This window comes from Heterocephalus glaber, unplaced genomic scaffold (assembly GCF_053883595.1).
Source record: "Heterocephalus glaber isolate CG9 unplaced genomic scaffold, H.glaber_assembly_v1.0 deba00001687, whole genome shotgun sequence".
NCBI classification, from domain to species: domain Eukaryota; kingdom Metazoa; phylum Chordata; class Mammalia; order Rodentia; family Bathyergidae; genus Heterocephalus; species Heterocephalus glaber.
This window is the reverse complement of record NW_028258412.1, coordinates 9,099,794-9,116,606: the sequence shown is the minus strand read 5'-3', so window position 1 is coordinate 9,116,606 and position 16,813 is coordinate 9,099,794. Positions and strand designations below refer to the sequence as shown.

Here is a 16,813-nt window from a genome sequence, read left to right as displayed (position 1 = left end):
GAGGTGCAGTCTAGAGAACAGAATTTAGCTGATGAGAATGAGCTGAGATAGGAAGAAGGTAGTGGTGAGCAGGTGTATGAGACAGATAAGCACATTGCACCAGAGGCTGATCTGAGAGACATGAAGAGATTGAAGAATTTGCACATGTGTCAAGGATAGCATTGTAGAAAAATGACACCCTTTTCTCCAGATCTCAAGGCAAGGTCACTAACCCTTCAGTTTAGAATTTCTCTGAAGCCCAGGCCCATCCCATTCCCAAGCAGCTTTACCTATGACTCTCTGTTGCCTCCTGGTGGCCACTGCAAACTGGTTGCTGGAGGCCCGGAGTGTCTGTGGTCCAGGTGTAGTTTAAGAACCTGCTGCTCAGATATAGAATTTCTTAATTCTTAGCCTGCTTTCCCCAGAGTGAGGTGTTCCTCTTCTCTCTGTGTCCCCTACCTGTCTTGAGACCAGGCAGGAGGGGCTAAGATTACTCAGAAAAGTATGGACACACCTATCTGGAGGAGGAGAGGTCAGGGCCCACCTGAGACATGTCTGTACCTTTCTCTAGTGTGGAGGGTGGTCTTGGAAGACATCCCAGGGCTTTGTCCTGTGTGACACAGGACTCGGGGACTGGTTATCCCTTGCTCAGGGACTGACATGGGACTCCAGGACTGGTGCCAAATGCAGATAAAAGTGCATGTGTGGGAGGTTTGGGGCTATGGCACCAAAGACACAGAAAGGTGAGACCATCGACCACCCATATTTACTCAGATCATGCTGGTCTGCTCCACATTCCTTCCTGGAAACTGAGCATGACCAAGACACAGCCCCAGCTCTCAAGTTTTCATCTTGTGGGTAGGGCCATGGCTTAGACACAGTTTGCAGTCTCAGCAGACTATCTCAACAGCTTGTACCTGCGGACTGTTATCTCCATTTGTTATAAGCCAGATACTTTTCCCAGGTCCCAGGCAACCAGGACATTAGTGCCGGTCCATGGATGGAACACTCCTACTTGTTTTCTTCTCAGGGAACTTATGCTCTTGGAGAGGAAAGGAACACACTAATTTTTGTAACAGTTTTTCTGTTGAATATGATGTTGAGATGGTTGGAACTACGTATGCATCCTGTTGTCTTAAGTCAACAAGAAAGCAAGGCTAAGATGGTAAGGATGGTGAAAGAGAAACTGAGAAGGTCCCAGGTCTCATAGGGAATTGGTGAATACAGAAAACTACAACCATCATCCTTCAGACTTGATTTTGGAGGAGAAAAATTATCCTCCATCTGCTCATGTCTGTGTTTTTTCATGCAATGTTCTTTAATGAAAAAATTCCTGAACCATTAAGGAAATAGTGAACACAGATGAGTCAATTAACTAAAATAGTGGATCATGTGGTGAACAGGGACCACTAGTAGAGTGCAGAATGATGGGACAGAGTGTGGCAGGCAGGGTGGGTTACAACCTGAGGCTGGAGCATCTCCTTGCAGAGGTGTCTCTGGGCTGCCATCAGGATGGGAGGAGAAAGAAGTCACAGTACTTGTTTGGCGAGAGCTGATTTGGTGCCTTGGGGGAAGAGTCTGGGTGTGTGGCAGTGGGAACCTGTGAGGACCAGCTTCAGGCCCAAGGTCATATTTTCTTCTAAGTAAAGGATTCCAGGGCAGGAAAAATGTATAGTCAGGAGTGCAGATGGGGAGTTTCTAGGAACAGTGGTACCTTGGTTCACGAACTTAATTCTTTCTATGATTCTGGTTGAAAACTGAATTGGTTAAGAACTGAATCAAATCCAATGGTTAGGTTCAACATTTACCTTATGGAAAAATTTGATTCAATTCTCATCCAGTTCAGTTTGTGACCAGAATCATGGAAAGAATTAAGTTGTTGAACCGAGGTGCCACTGTAATAAACTGGATTCTTTGGCAGCTGCTTAGCAGGTCTAGGAGTCTCCAGGATGGTACTGCTGGGCAAAGACAGGTAAGACACAGGTGGGTTCAGAGCAGACCCCTTCCTTCCTTTGTTACATGGGGCTGAATATACTCAGGGCATTGTTACTAATCCCTACCTTCTACCCTGTACCCACCATGCAGCAGTGTGAAGACTTAGGCTGTGACCTGTGCCTCCTGTCCTGAGCCAGCAGTCTAGTGTTTCCTGTGGGTGACCCATCACTGTTTTCCCAAAAGCTCCACAGATTCCCTGACCTGGGAGCACAGAATGTAGGAAGTGCAATTCATAGGTAAGGGACAAGGCTGAAAGAGGAAATGACAGTTCTAAGGTCACTTTGATAAGAGCATACTATACAATAAATTGCCTTGCCTGCATGTTTTTTTCCCCACAGAATGTTTTGTTCGAGAAATGTAGTTTTTTGTGCTGCTGGGCAGCACTCCTGCCCAATGTATCAAAATGTTTTGTGACTGTTTGAACTGTGTGACATTTCAGGAATGTTCTGTTAAGCTCCGCCCTTCTCAGAATGTTCTGTTATGCTCCACCCCCTTTTAAGAATGTTCTGTTAAGCTCTTCCTCCTTGTGGGAATGTTCTGTAACTCCACCTTTCTGCTTCAGTGAGCATGCTCACCTACCCTGTAGATTGCTATATAAGGAGGCTCTCATTTCTGGTAGAGTGCTCAGTCTTTGAGTATGAACTCCTCTGAGCCCACTGGCATGATAAAGATTTTTCTCCACCTCTTCTAGTGACCGTTGGATTCTTGAGTCTTCAAATTGTAACACTGTAACACTTGGCTGTGCCTCCAGCTGTAGCACTTGGCTATAGCACTGAGGTGTTCTGCTTTGCCACAACAACTTAGCACAGAAGACAGAACAGGATCAAGGAAGTCCCAGACCTATAGTAATGACTTCTGTGAGTGTTCTGGGACCAGCCCGGCCTGGAGGAGCTGTGGAGAAAATCCTCAGGCTAAATATTTCCATCCTTGATGCAGACAGGTCCTCTCTCTGGTCTTTCAGCTGCTTGCCCAGGGTGTGGAGGTGGCTGCTCCTTTTGTTGGGTGGACAGCTTTCTGGAGGAAAGCTACTTCCCACACACTTTGGGCCTGATCAGAATTACCAAGGATGAAATCATCCAGGTTAGAAGCAACAGGAGCAGTCATTTCGTGAACATTCACCTTACAAGAAATCTTGAATTATCACTTAGGCCTTATGGGTCCAGTGCATAAAGTATCATCTCTTGACAGCTGATAGTCTATTATGCAATGTAAATTGTACAGATATAATTATAACTGTCTTTGTGGAGCCAGCTCCTGCATATTTACAGCCAGCACTGGTCCTTCCCCCACCACAATGAGAGTAACTCCATAGTCTGTGGGAGCTCAGGATATTCGTAACTAAGGCTCAGCAGTGCTCTTACATCACAATCATCACCATTTCTATTACTAGCATTATTACTGCAGCACACACCTCATAGCTCACAGTTGAGGATTTCAGCACTATCTGCCCTTTTGTTAAAACCTGGCATTGCCTGCTTACCTAGACCTGGGGTGCCTATTTCTACTATAGAGAAAACACACTCCTTGATGAGCCCCTTGCCTTGGATTACTGCAGAGAAAGGACAAGAGATTTCAGGCCTGGAAACCCTCTGTGAGGCCCCACTGAATCTGTCTTCAGTTAGTAAGTCCCCTCTCTGGGTTTGTGTCATTTAGTTTTGAAAAATCAACTTCTTATGGTTAGTATGGCTGCCCCCACCTCAGAGCAGGTAGACTGAAGCCCAGAGACTCTGATGCTGCTAGCAGAGACCAGTGCTACCAAGTCTGGGCTTTGATCCAGGTGTCCTGAATTCAGGTCCTGGGCTCTGTGGGGCAGATGTGACTTAGGTGGGAAGGGGAAGTGTGAGTGTCAGACAGGGCAGCAAGGTTTGTGTCCCAAGGAGTTCACTGCCATCTCCCATCATGGCCTGGCTGTCACCAAGAGCCAGTGTTCAGGTTGTGGTGGTTGCAGGGCTGTGGTCAGGCTAGAGGTGGAGATCCTGTGGGGAGTAGGGAGGCTGCTGTGCTGTGTAGGGCTGCCATAAGGAGAAGTGTGTTTCTTTCCTCTGAGGGTATGCAGTGACTATTATTGTTGCTAAGGACTGAGCCCACCTATGTCAGCTTCACCACTGGACCCAGGGTCTTTGTGCCCAGGAGAATGAGGGTAAAAACAGTAACTAAGGTCACTCTTTGCTTCAGGACTTTACTAAAAACCTATCGTCCATGTAAGCATCTGACTGAGTACACTGTTTTCACTTGGGCACAGTGTGCCATTGTCAAATACATGTTTACCAGTGAAAACTAATTTCCAGACCTTCCCACTGTGTCCTCTAACTATATCTCTAATGCTATGGAGGTAACCAAATTTTAGCAACTTCTATCCTTAAACAACCTGCCTTATCTCATGAAAATGCAGACTCTAAATCTTATTAATAACTTCCATTGACGTCCCTTTCCCGAGACACTGAGGTGATGCTATGTGAGGGCTATTCTCCCATAGTGCTAGCAGACAAGGCCTGGAGTGACAGAATTTCTGTGGTTTTAGAGAAGCTGGCAAGCGAAATTATTCAACATGTCTTACTCATTGTTACAATGGATCAGCTGGGCCTGGAGAGGTTCAGGAACTTGACCCCATCTATCAGGAATGTAAGGATGGGGGAAGACTACAAAATTCCACTCCATGTGGAGAATTCTCTCTTGTCAGTGTAACCAAGGGAGAAAGGAATGATGGGAAACAGGTCAGTTTTTGTCTTACTTCCCCATCTGCCTATGTCACTGTGAGCTTCATTAGTGCTGTCCCACACCTGACAGTAATAGGCAGCCTCATCCTCAGCCTGGACCCTACTGATGATCAGAGTGTTGTTGTCCCTAATTTGGAGCCAGAGAATCAATCAGGGATCCCTGAGGCCCGGACAGAATCCAAATAGATGATCAGCTCAGGGGCTTGGCCTGGCTCCTGCTGGTACCAGTTCACACTGTACCTTTGTACATCATCTCCCTGACAAGTGATGCTGGCTGTCTGTCCCAGGGTCTCTGACGGTGATGAAGGCTGAGTCAGTTTTGAGGAGGCCACAATACCTACAAAGAGAGAAAAGCAGAGTTGGGGTTGAAGATGAGGGCTCCTCCCCATGAGACTGCTCCTCACCTGTCCTGGTTAACCTTCAGGGATTGTGTAGGCCCACAAGACAGCCTCTGGGATGACCCCAGTCCATGGCCCTGGTTTGAGGATGGAGCATTTGAACACATTAGCTAAGCTGCCTTTCTCTCCTGGCAGCTGCACCCCTCCCAGGCTCACAAAAGCCAGTGAGCACAGTGTGTGGACCTTTGCCCTACAGCCCCCAAGTTGCAGCAGGTTCCAGAACACCTGGGCCATACAGATAGGGCCCAAGTGAGCCGAGTCAAGAACAGGCTGGTCCCAGATCCCTGAGCTGGGCAGGGTGGAGGGACCCTGGAGCAACACCTGTGCAGTGAACAAGGAGACCAAGGAAGAAGAGAGTCCAGGCCATGGTGGAGGTGGCCTGATGCTACTTCCTGAGGCACAGCCTGGATTGGCTTCCTCTCAGGCCTCTCTTACCCCCTGGCTGGAGAGAGCTGCCCATTATGCAAATAAGTCTTTGCCCAGGGCAGGTGCTGGAGGGGCTTTGTGGTGTACAGAACAGGGCTCGGGACAAAATGGGGAAGGGCAGCCTTGCAGCCTCAGTCTCAGCCCACAGGAGGTGCCTTCAGCTATTAGTCCCATAGTTTGGACTGACATTTTTATTCCAGACTGTGTCCTAACATCATTCCTGGGCTGGGCTGGCCATACAGAGCTCACAACTGAGTTTGTCTACTTTTTTCAGAGAACCCAAATCCTGACCAGATTGTCTTCCCTGTCTTTGTCTGATGGCTGCCAGAGAATCTCCACTGTATCTCAGGAATTTATTTCTGGGACCACAGGCCCTTCCTCCCTTCTATTCCGTCCCAGGAGGGTCATGGGTAATTTTGGTCCAGGACTCCAGATTTTATGGCAGAATGCAAATGTCAAGTATAGACCTAGCTCCAGCCGTGATAGGGACCTTCTAGCCACCAATGAATGACCCTCCAGCCACCACTCTGCATGTGACTGTAGGTGCTTTAGACAGGGGCAGGCTCCTAAGATCACAGTGCTCCTCACTCCTAGAGCCAGAAATAAAAATCTTACATTGTCAAGTGGATGTAGAATGTTTTAATAGCCATCCAGTGCTATAAGTTTCTGCCCTTGGCTATGGGCTCCTGAAGCAGGTCATAGGAGATGTGCCTCAGTCTCCCCAGTGAGCAATGAGGGCTGGGTACAGTTCAGGGGCTCAAATAATGTTGACTGCAGAGGAGAAGACAGCTGGCTGCAAGCAACAACAATGTCTCAAGTGAATACTATAATGAAGTTGTCTTCATTACTGGGGAAAGCATATCAAGTATTCAAGCTCCATGCCTATAATCCCAGCACTCTGGGAGGCTGAGGTAAAGGAGATTGCAAATTCAAGTCCAGCCTGAGCAAGTTAGCAACTTAGTGAGACCAGAGCTGGGCAGCTACCCCAGGGGCTAGACAGGCAGAGAACAGGTACAGGGGACAATGGAGGAGGTTCTTCCATGGGAAGCATCTGTCTGGCAGGTCAAGGGATATCAGAGCAAAGAAGAAGGAGTTGAGACATGTCTTGCCACAGGGAAGGACAGTATTTGTGAACAGTGACAGCATTTTAATAGAAATGAAGCAAGCTGTTGGGAATGAACTACCTGGACCTGTGTCAGAGAAATATGCACCAATTTCCAAGAGCTAGATTGAGAGACAGGACAGAAAAATCTGTACATCAGATCAAGGGCAATGTGGTAAAATAACACTTTTTGCTCTAGGTCCCAGGTCATGATCACTAATCCTCCTTACAGGTTAGAATCCTCATGATGCCTAAGTTCCCCAGAAACCCAGATGGCTTTGGCAGGTGACACTCTACTGCCCTTTGATGGTCACACCACACTGGCTGCTGGAGGCTCAGGGAAATCCCTGGTCCAAGTATAGATTCAGAATGTGCTGAGATCTGTGATTCTCTGGTCCATGTCCTACTGGCTTCAGGGGAAGAATTTCTCATCTTTATGCTGTCCTGACTTCATCATGACTAGGCAGGAGCTACTAACATGTAGGAAAAATGGCAAGCCCACTTGTGGAAGGAGCAGCACCATTCAGTCATCTTGCACCTGGCTTCTGGGTGTTGAATGGTATCATGATGGTGGTAACTGGGAGTCAAACTGGGGGACACTGGACCTGCATTTACTGGTACCAGCTTTAGATGCACAGTAAATGTCTGTTTGGTGGTGGCCACTGCACAAAACACATATGAGAGAGCATTCATCTAAGAAATATTCATTCAGACACACTTTGGCTTGACCCCTAATCCACCCTGGGAATCCGGTATGAATTGACACTGTCCCTTCTCAAAAAAATCTTCTGTCCTGTGGATGAGGCATCGTATGTGGCATGTTGGTTTTCAGATCCAAAGGGCAGTCCCCACCAACTTCCACCTGTGCATCATCCCCCATGATTATTCTCTCAGCCAGGATTGATTATGTGGCCTGGCACTGCTCCCTGGCATATAAATTAGCTGACTGGAATTCTTCTGGGGGAACTTTTGCTCTCAGGAAGGAAGGAAGCAGATAAGATTTGTTCTGGTTCTTTTCTCTTGATATGTGTGTCATAACTGGAGCTGTGGTTTTAACTCCACACAAATGAAAGCAAATTCAAAATCTTCAGGACTGAACTACATCACTGACTCTTTTCAGCTTGAAGATCCCAAATTATGAGACTCTTAAGCCTTCATAAGTGGGAAATCTAAAAACATGTTATATACTACTGATTTCTATTTTTCTGGAAAATCCTAATACAATCATTTCTATGTGTATAGCACAATGGCACTAAGTTCTTACAATATGTTGTGCAAGTATACCATCTACTTTCAGAGCTTTTTCATCACCCTAAACTGAAAATCTGTCCATTATACAGCAATGGGGACTTTGGAATTTGAAATAGCAGGAAGGCACTATGACCAGGGAAAGTTCCCAGGAAGGAAACAAAATGGTGCCAGTTTTTCCTTCACAGTTTCTGTAAAATGTAAGAACAAGGGGCCTTAGGGCCACTAGAGGCCAGTTCACTAATCCTGACCAGGCCTCCCTCCAGCAGTCATTAGGATGTGTCACTTCCTAATGTCACTTCTCATGCAAGAAACTAGAGAAGGCACAGCCCCAGGATCATTACATCTAAGAGAGACAAAGAGGCATGATTTGATAGGATCTGCCTTCTGAAACAGCTCTCTGCTCTCCTACTGGACTACAGATGATATCTGGGGTCATGGATGTATAGTTGGTAATGACTTTGGCATATACTAGTGAGGTTTTGCATAAATCTATGGAATAAGATAATAAAGCAACACATGCCCTATAAAATTCTTACAAATGAATTGTTCTTATAGTCATGACAAGTTTCATTTTTTTTGCATCTGGAAACCACTGAAGGAAGAGGCCAAAGGCAGGTCCCTGCAAGGTGACAGGTCTTAAGAGACAGGGTCAGCAGTCTATGAATCCTGTCTGTATTTTTTATAGATAGTTTCACTGGATGACCCAATGCCCATTCATTTTCCAACTGTCCTGCCTGCTTTAGCACTCCAGCTGTGGAGCTGAGTAGACAGAACAGAGACCCTGTGGCCCCGTAGCCTATAGGCTTTGCCACTGTGTCCTTTACAAAGGTAGACAACTGCTGGTGTAAGGAGCGGATTCTTCATTCTTTGCCCAAAGGCACTAACAAGGATGAATGCAAGGAGAATAGTGGAAGGGGAAAGATGACACACATCAAAGCCTGTTGGCCTCAGTGAGATGATCCTTGTATTAATCCTTGAATTGAGGCAGGAGGCTAGGGTGTGGCTAAAGCTGGATGGGAAAGTAAGCATGACCTATGAATTACAAGATCCCAGGAAACATGCGCAGAACAGTTCTCAAGCCCTGCAAGTGGACTTCTTGTGAGAACTGGAGCAGGTTTTCTATATGATGACCTAGACCTGAAACCAGCATGGGAAACTTAAAAAAAGGACAGTACCATTGTATTCCTGCTATGGTGTCTCTTTAACAGTAGCCCAGCCTTGTAGAGTGTAGTTATTTTTTTACTACATTTATTTGGCCCAAATTCACTCTGCAGAGCCTCTTTTTTCTTTAATAAATGTGAACTTTATTACCATTTGTGCTTGTTTTGACCAATCCCTTGCTCAGGACAGAAAGAACCTAGAAACCACCTCTAAAAGGAGACTCCAGCACCCCAAAGCCAGTAAAAGATTCACAGCCTCTCATGTCCTCATTGTTAAATGGGGGTACAGAGGTAAGACAATAAGTGCAGTCCTTATCTAGGCTCAACACAAGTTGGGGTCCACTGGGTTTACATCCTTGCTTGGTTGTCATTTTGTTCATCTATCATTGTGTCATTGAAATGGATCATCTGCTTTATTAGAAAACTCCCACTTTACTTTTTTTTTTCCCTCGGGGCCATCCTGAGGAATGTTATATGGGAAAGAACATGATAATTTTGGAGGCTTCACCCATCCAAGACAGTCAATAAAAACTATATTGTACTTTGCCAGGTAGGACAGTGTAAATTAGTACCACTGTGAAGTTCTGGACGGGCCATGAGTTGTGGTTTAGTTTTATTGCCATGGAATTCATACTTTTGAGTCTAACAAAAGTAAATGGATCCAGGAAGGTAGAAATGGATTCTACTGAGATTCAGATATGTAGTGGTTGTAAATGCAATCTCTGCCAGTTGTGGGATCTTACTGGAGAAAGTTAAGAAGGGCCCAGGACCCTGATGTGTGGAAATATATCCTTTACTAATCCTATAAAAAATAAGAAAAATGAGAGAAGCTCAGCTGGTCCCAGCACCCAGAAGGAAGCTCCCTGCCTCCATCCCAGGCTCCTAGGGCAGAGAAGGTCAGCTGGTCCCAGCACCTGGAAGGAAGCTCCCGTCTCCATCCCAGGCTCCTAAAGCAGAGAAGCTGAGCCGGTCCCAGAACCTGGAAGGAACCTCCCCCACTGACATCCCAAGCTCCTAGGGCAGAGAAGATGAGCCTCGTGGAAGCCAGAAACACCCCCTCCTGTGGAAATGAGAAGACATGTAAACAAGTCTCAAAAACAGACTTCTGGATCACCTACAGCAACCCCAAAGGGAAACAAGATAGAACACTCTGATACTCAACCACCTGGACTCTCTGAACTGGCAACAAAAGAGGATCTGAAATGAAATGAAATGATGAAATGAAATCAGAAATAGTTACTCAGATAACAGCAAAGATTTTGCTCATGGTGCAAGACATGACTAATAAATCTAGAGAGGACACAGATAAAAAAATAGAGGATCTGAGGAACATGATGGAATCCCAACATAGGAAACAAATGGAATCCATACAACAGATACAAACAGATTTCCAAGGGATTAAAAACTCCAGAGAAAGTCTGCGCAGCAGAATGAACCAATGTGAGGATAGAATTTCAGATATAGAAGATAAGATGCAATTAGTTAGGAGGAAAAGAAAAATTGCTTTAAAATTGTAAGGGAACATGAGAAATCAATCCAGCAGCTGCTAGATGATGCAAAGAAGAATAACATAAGACTGATTGGAGTCAATGAAGAAAGAGGAGAGAATGCAGATAACATAAAAAACTGTTCACAGAAGTGATGGCAGAAAACTTCCCAAGGAGGGGAAAAGAACTTGACATACAGATAAATGAGGCATATAGGACTCCAGCTAGCCTTAATAAAAAAAAAATCTACACATAGGCATATAATAGTTAGGATTCCAGAAATCCGACAGAAGAACAAAATTCTACAAGCAATGAGAGAAAAGAAACAAATCACATACAAAGGAAAGCCCATCAGAATCACAGCAGACTTCTCAATGCAAACCCCAAGGCAAGAAGAGCTTGGAGTGATGTATTTCAAGCCCTAAAGGAAAACAGCCTCCAACTCAGATTGATGTAAACTATTGACTGCAAAACTATCTTTCAAAATTGATGGAGAAATAAGATACTTTCATCATAAAGAGCACCTCAGGAACTTCATGAATACCAAACCGGCACTCTAAAAAATTTTAGACAACACCCTAGGAAAAGACAATGAGGATCACAACCCCAGGAAACCCAGAAGAATGCATCCATTGGGTGTGACAAATTAAACGCAAAGGGGGAGAATCCAACAAAAAGAAAAAGTCATGATAAGGCTTTTAAAACTTTTAACTTCATCTCCCTAATGAGTGTATAATTCAATCTTGTTATTGTATTGATTAGTATTTTTCTGATTCTAGAGTTGCACACATTTCCTTGTGCTATACTGGCTATTTATCATCTTCTTAGGTCTACATTTTAATTGGGTTGTCTATTAATGAGCTCTAAGAATTCTTTATATATTCTGGTCATAGGTTATATGTATTGTAAATATGGTCTGTTTAAGGACTACTTTTCATTTTAATGATGTCATTTAAAGTTTTAAATTTTGATTCATTTATCAATTTTTTTCTTTTATACATCATGTTTTTTGTGTCCTAGGTAGTTCTTGCCTACCCTGAATTCATAAATATTTTCCCTTATAATTTCTTCTTAAAGTTTTATACTTTTAGGCTTTCTTATTTAGGTTCATAGATCCCTTCAAGTTATTTTCATGTATGGAAAAAATGGTTGAGGTTAATTTTTTATATACGGATACCAGGTGTTCTAGTGCCATTTGCTGAAAACACTATCTCTTCCTCGGCTCTTGAATTTAGTTTATATTCTATAAAATGCTAATGTTAAATAATCTTTCAAAACTCAGTGGACCATATATGTGTGGTTCTATTTCTAGATTCTCTGTTTCATTCCAATGATCTATATGTCTTTCCTTACACCAACACTGCCTTGATTACTGTAACTTTAGAGGAAGTCTTAAAATTAGGTACTAAACGTCTTCCAACACTGTTTTGTTTTTTTTTTAAAAACTGTTCTAGGTCCTTTGTACTCCTACATAACTTTTAAATTTCAATATCCAATTCTTCATTTATAGAAAGTATACACAGACCTGAATTTTTATATATACCTTGTGTTTTTTAATCCTGCTAAATTCAAATATAAGTTCTAGGGGCTCCTAGAGATTTCTTAGTATTTTCACTGTAGATGATCATTTCATCTACATAGAAAGATTTTGCTTCTGCAGTGCCAATCCTATCCTAGTTGTATCATTTTATTGCCAGACTATTTTGGTGGGGACTAGGTTTCAAAGTTTAATGGACAGATAAAGAGTAAGCATATCTGCCCTTGTTCCCACTTTAAGGAGAAAGCATTGTATCTTCTCCATTTATATAAGGCATTCTCGCTGGAAGTATGGAGTACATGTCTTTAATCTGTTGAGAAGTTTCTGTTCTACTTCTAGTCTCCTGATAGCTTTTACTACAAACAGTTGTAGAATTTAGTCCAATACTTTTTCTCCAACTAGTGAGAGGATCATATGGCTTTTTCCTTTCCTCTGTTAAAAGGATGACTTTTGGGGGTGGATCTTCCAATGCTGAACCAACACTGCCATCCCTATAACAAAACCACTTTCTACATCCTGCCAGATCTGACTTCCAATAGTTTGTTTTGTTAAACAAATTTCTATCTATGTTCATACTTTTTTCTTCTATTATCTTTATCCAGTTTTAGGATTAGCACAATGTTGAGTTCCTAAAATGAGGGGAGAAGTGTTCCTTCTTTTTTCTGCTTTGTTTGATATAATATATCAGTTAAAATGTATATGAGCCTGCTATTGTCATATAGGTAGGTTTTCAAGTTAGGAATATACTTTTTTTAATAGGTGCTATTCAAATTTTATATTTCCTCCAGAGTTAGTTTCATTAATTTGTCTTCCAAGGTACTTCTTAGAAGTTGTCAAATTTATTTCAAAAAAGATTTTTGTAATATGCTTTCTATATCCTTTTAAATTCTGTAAAATCTGTGGTAATGTCTCCTAGATCTTAATATTGTAATTTAAAAAATGTGTAACTGATATTGTGTAACAGGAAGAAAAGGTCTAAAAGAGCAGGGGAATTGGGAGGGGTGGGGAAGGGAAAAAAGGGAAAGGGAAAAATATGAGAAGAGGAAAAAAAGGGAAACAAGGTCTTTGCAAATAGGGAAGGGTGGAGGGGCTGAAGGGAGGGCAAGGGAAGGGGAAAAAAATAAGAACCAAGATACTCATGTAATGGTACAAGATCCCAATGATGAATGTAACTGTATTTTATACCAAAAATGTGCCAATAAACTTAATGGGGAAAATAATAAGAAAAATACCTGGGCATGGTGGTGCACACCTGTAATTCCAATACTCGGGAGGTTGAGACAGGAGGATTGCCATGAGTTCAAGGCCAGCTTGGGGTACATAGAGAGTTCAAGGCCAGTCTGAACTGCATAGCAAGACCCTGTCTCAAAGAATTTTAAAAAGAGGAAAAATATGGTGTAAATCCATCTGAAATAAATGTATGTCCACTCTGTAGAAGTCTCTTTCCAGTCACAGTGATCAGGGCAGGAAGGATGGAGGGACATATGAACTGGTGGTGATAGGTTGTAGGTGTATTTGTGGTGGGGGGTGATTGGTTTGGGTCTTGCTTCACCTATGTCACTATGAGTCTTGTTACTGGTATAAGCCTATACATGACAATAGCAGTTACCGACTGTCATAGGCTGCACTGTATTTTCCAGAATCGATCAACTTTATATTTGTTTGGAGGGGTGAAAAGAATGATTTTGTTGGTAGAAGATGCAGAGGGTAGAAGTCAAAGGAATTCCATCTGCAACTCACACCCCTAGGTAGTATCTGTCGCATCACAGTGTAGACATTAGACAACTACTCCTCTTGTCCCTGGATTCACCTCCTGGATAGATCTGACCCTCCCACTGTCTCATAACCCAGAGTACCCAGGATGTCAGGCTGTTTTCATTTTATAAAAATGCCAGAAAAAATTGGAACTAAATGTGAAACTTGAATGCTTACACTGGAAATTTAGAGGAAAAGTCAGTGGTTTATAGGTATAGGTGGATTCTAAGGTCTCTGATGTCCCTTCTCAGGGACAGGTGGTCTTCACTGATTGGGTTTCCTGGACATGGACCCCGTGATGAAGAACTGATGCATAGGCTGTTTGAAAGGAGCACAGTGAGCCCCATGAGGTGGCAGTCGAAGATTCAGCATCTCTACAGGGTACTCTTTAGCTGGAGGCTTTTCAGGGCATCCTAAATTAAGGTAAGGCCTTGAGTTTATGGTCTCACACAGTCAAAGAATTGAACCTCTCTGAGAAGGGACATAATCCTGGGTAGGTTGCTTACTGAACAAAAGCAGTTTCCAATGAGGGTACCACCAAGGATCTGCCAGAACTCTGGGCTTCAGTGGATGGGTTGGTCCAGAAGAAGGGTCTAGGTGGACCCATTACACTGATTGTTCTGTTAAAGATATGAGGCTGCCACAGGAGCCAAGGGCTTCAGGAGCTGAGATGAGTTTAGCAATTCTAGGGACTAATACACAGAGACCCAGGCACTACTATATGCAAATGCATGAACAATGATGATGAATACACGTCTTCATCTATTTGTTTTTCCATTTAGATCTTCCTTCTCTCCTCACTCCCTGCTTTAGAAGACACCACAGTCAGCTCTCTTGAGATTTGTGTGAGCTGGGAGTGTTACTCTCTTACGTTTGTCTCTAGTCCTTTTGGAGCTGGAGGACGAGTATAACAGATGGGTAAGGGGTTTGTGTCTCACTTTCCTATCTGTCAATATCACTGTGCCATCAGTAGCATTCTGTCTACTGACTGGTAGTAATAGCCTTGTCCTCAGCCTGGTTTCTACTGATAATCAGAGTGACAGTTGTCCCTGAGCTGGAGCCAGAAACATTTCTCAGAGATCTCTGAGGATCACATGGTATCATCATAGATGATCTTTTTCATTACTAATTACATTTATGTGAGTTTTTTCTCTCCTCCTTTTGGTAAATTTGGCTAAGGGTTTGTCTATTTTGTTTATTATTTCAAAGAACCAGCTCTTTGATTAATTGACTCTTTGAAGTCAATTATCAAGTATTGATAATTATAAAGTATTTTTAGTCTCAATTTCCTTAATTTCCATTCTGATCTTTATGATTTCTCTCCTTAAACTAGGTTTGGACTGTTCTTGATTTTTTAGTATCCTGAGGTGCATCATTAAGTTATTTATTTGAGCTCACTCTGTTTTTGTAATGTGAGCATTGACAGCAATGAACTGGCCTTTTAGGGTGGTGTTCATTTTGTCCCACAGGGTTTTGTATGTTGTGGTCGCATTATCATTAGAGTCTAGGACTGGTTTCATTTCTTTCTAGGTTTTTTTTTTGTGTGTGTGTCCCAGTGGGTATTCATGAATGTGTATTTAATATCCAGATGCTTGTAAAGATTTTGTAGTTTTTTTGTGATTGTTTTCTAGTTTCTTGTACTATGAGCTAATCATATGCATGCAATATTTTAATTATTTTGCACTTACCTAAGCATGCTTTATGGGTTAGCATGTGGTCTATTTTGGAGAAAGTTCTATGTACTACTGAAAAGAATATGTACTTTGTTGTAGTGAGGTAGAACACTCTGTAGATATATATTAAATCTATTTCTTCTAAGGTGTGGCTCATCCCTGATGTTTATTTTTTGTTTAGTTCACCTGCATATTTGTGAAGGTAGGGTATTGAAGTCAACCACTATGATTTTGTGTTGGTGTATACTTGATCTTTTATATCAAATAATGTTTGTTTTTTGAAGATAGATGCACTATTTGATAAATATATTTTAAAAGTTGTTATCTGTTCCCATTAAATTGTTCCTTTTATTAATATATAGTGACCATCTTTGCTGCTTCTGATCAGTTTTAGCTTAAAGTTTACTTTTGATAAAATTACTTCTTCTGTTTGTGTTGGGGTCCAGTTACATGGAATGTTGTTTTCCTTCTGGTGGTTTTTAGACTATGAATTTCTTTTCATGTTAAATGAATCTCTCAATCGTGACAGATTGTTGGGTTTTGATCCAGTCTGCCAATCTGTGCCTTAATTTGGGTGTCATGGCATTTATATTGAGGGTTGTTATGGAGACACATTGATTTATTCCTGTCATTGCATTCTTTTCTTGTTAACTCATTTATTTTTCCCTTTTTGCTTAACAGTTCATCTTATTGATGTACACATTTCATGTGACTTCATTGTCTTTGTCTAGAATATTATTGAGTATTTTATAGAGTACTGGTTTGGTATTGAAAAATCTCTTAAGGTGTTCTTTGTCATGGAAAAACCTTATTTCCCCATCAATTCTGAAGGAGAATTTTGAAGGTTATAATAGTCTGGATTTCAAGGGTTTTGTTGTTGTTTTGCTCAAAATACTTCATGCTCTCTTGGACTTTAAAGTTTATGTCGGCAAGTTTGCTATAATACTAATGAGTTTACCTTTAGAAGTGAATTTTTTTGCTTTTCTATGATTATTTTTGCTTTTAAGATTCTGTGTTTTTGTTGGAGATGTGCAATTTTGTGCAATGTGTCATGGGGTGCTTCTTTTTTATCATTTGTCACTCTATAAGCCTGGCTTACCTGCATAATAAATTCTTTCCTCATACTTGGAAAGTTTTCTGCAGACAGATTCTTTAGTCCATGTGTTCTGTGTTCTAGTTTCTCTCTAACTCTAATTAGCCTTAGTTTAGTCTTTTTAGCTTCATTTATTAGCTGATGGATGAATTTTTCTTGAGGCTTCTTTGAGTAAATAAACACATACTATGATATTTTGTCCTCAATTTCCAGAAAAATATCTTCACATTGGTTATCTCT

General features: G+C 42.2%; 1 long non-coding RNA gene and 2 gene segments (V, D, J or C); 1 reads left to right on the top strand and 2 right to left on the bottom strand.

The window, feature by feature from the left end:
- LOC106009314 (Ig lambda-1 chain V regions MOPC 104E/RPC20/J558/S104-like) overlaps positions 1-16,813 on the bottom strand; it is a 505,149-nt gene that overhangs the window by 59,061 nt on the left and 429,275 nt on the right.
- Positions 1-16,813, bottom strand: part of LOC101712340 (immunoglobulin lambda variable 2-18-like) — a 153,861-nt gene that overhangs the window by 54,750 nt on the left and 82,298 nt on the right.
- Positions 3,307-16,813, top strand: part of LOC110348873 (uncharacterized) — a 49,452-nt gene continuing 35,945 nt past the window's right edge. Inside the window, exon 1 of the long non-coding RNA XR_015446317.1 lies at positions 3,307-3,595. This is a non-coding gene — a long non-coding RNA (uncharacterized LOC110348873). The remainder of the gene's footprint in view (positions 3,596-16,813) is intronic.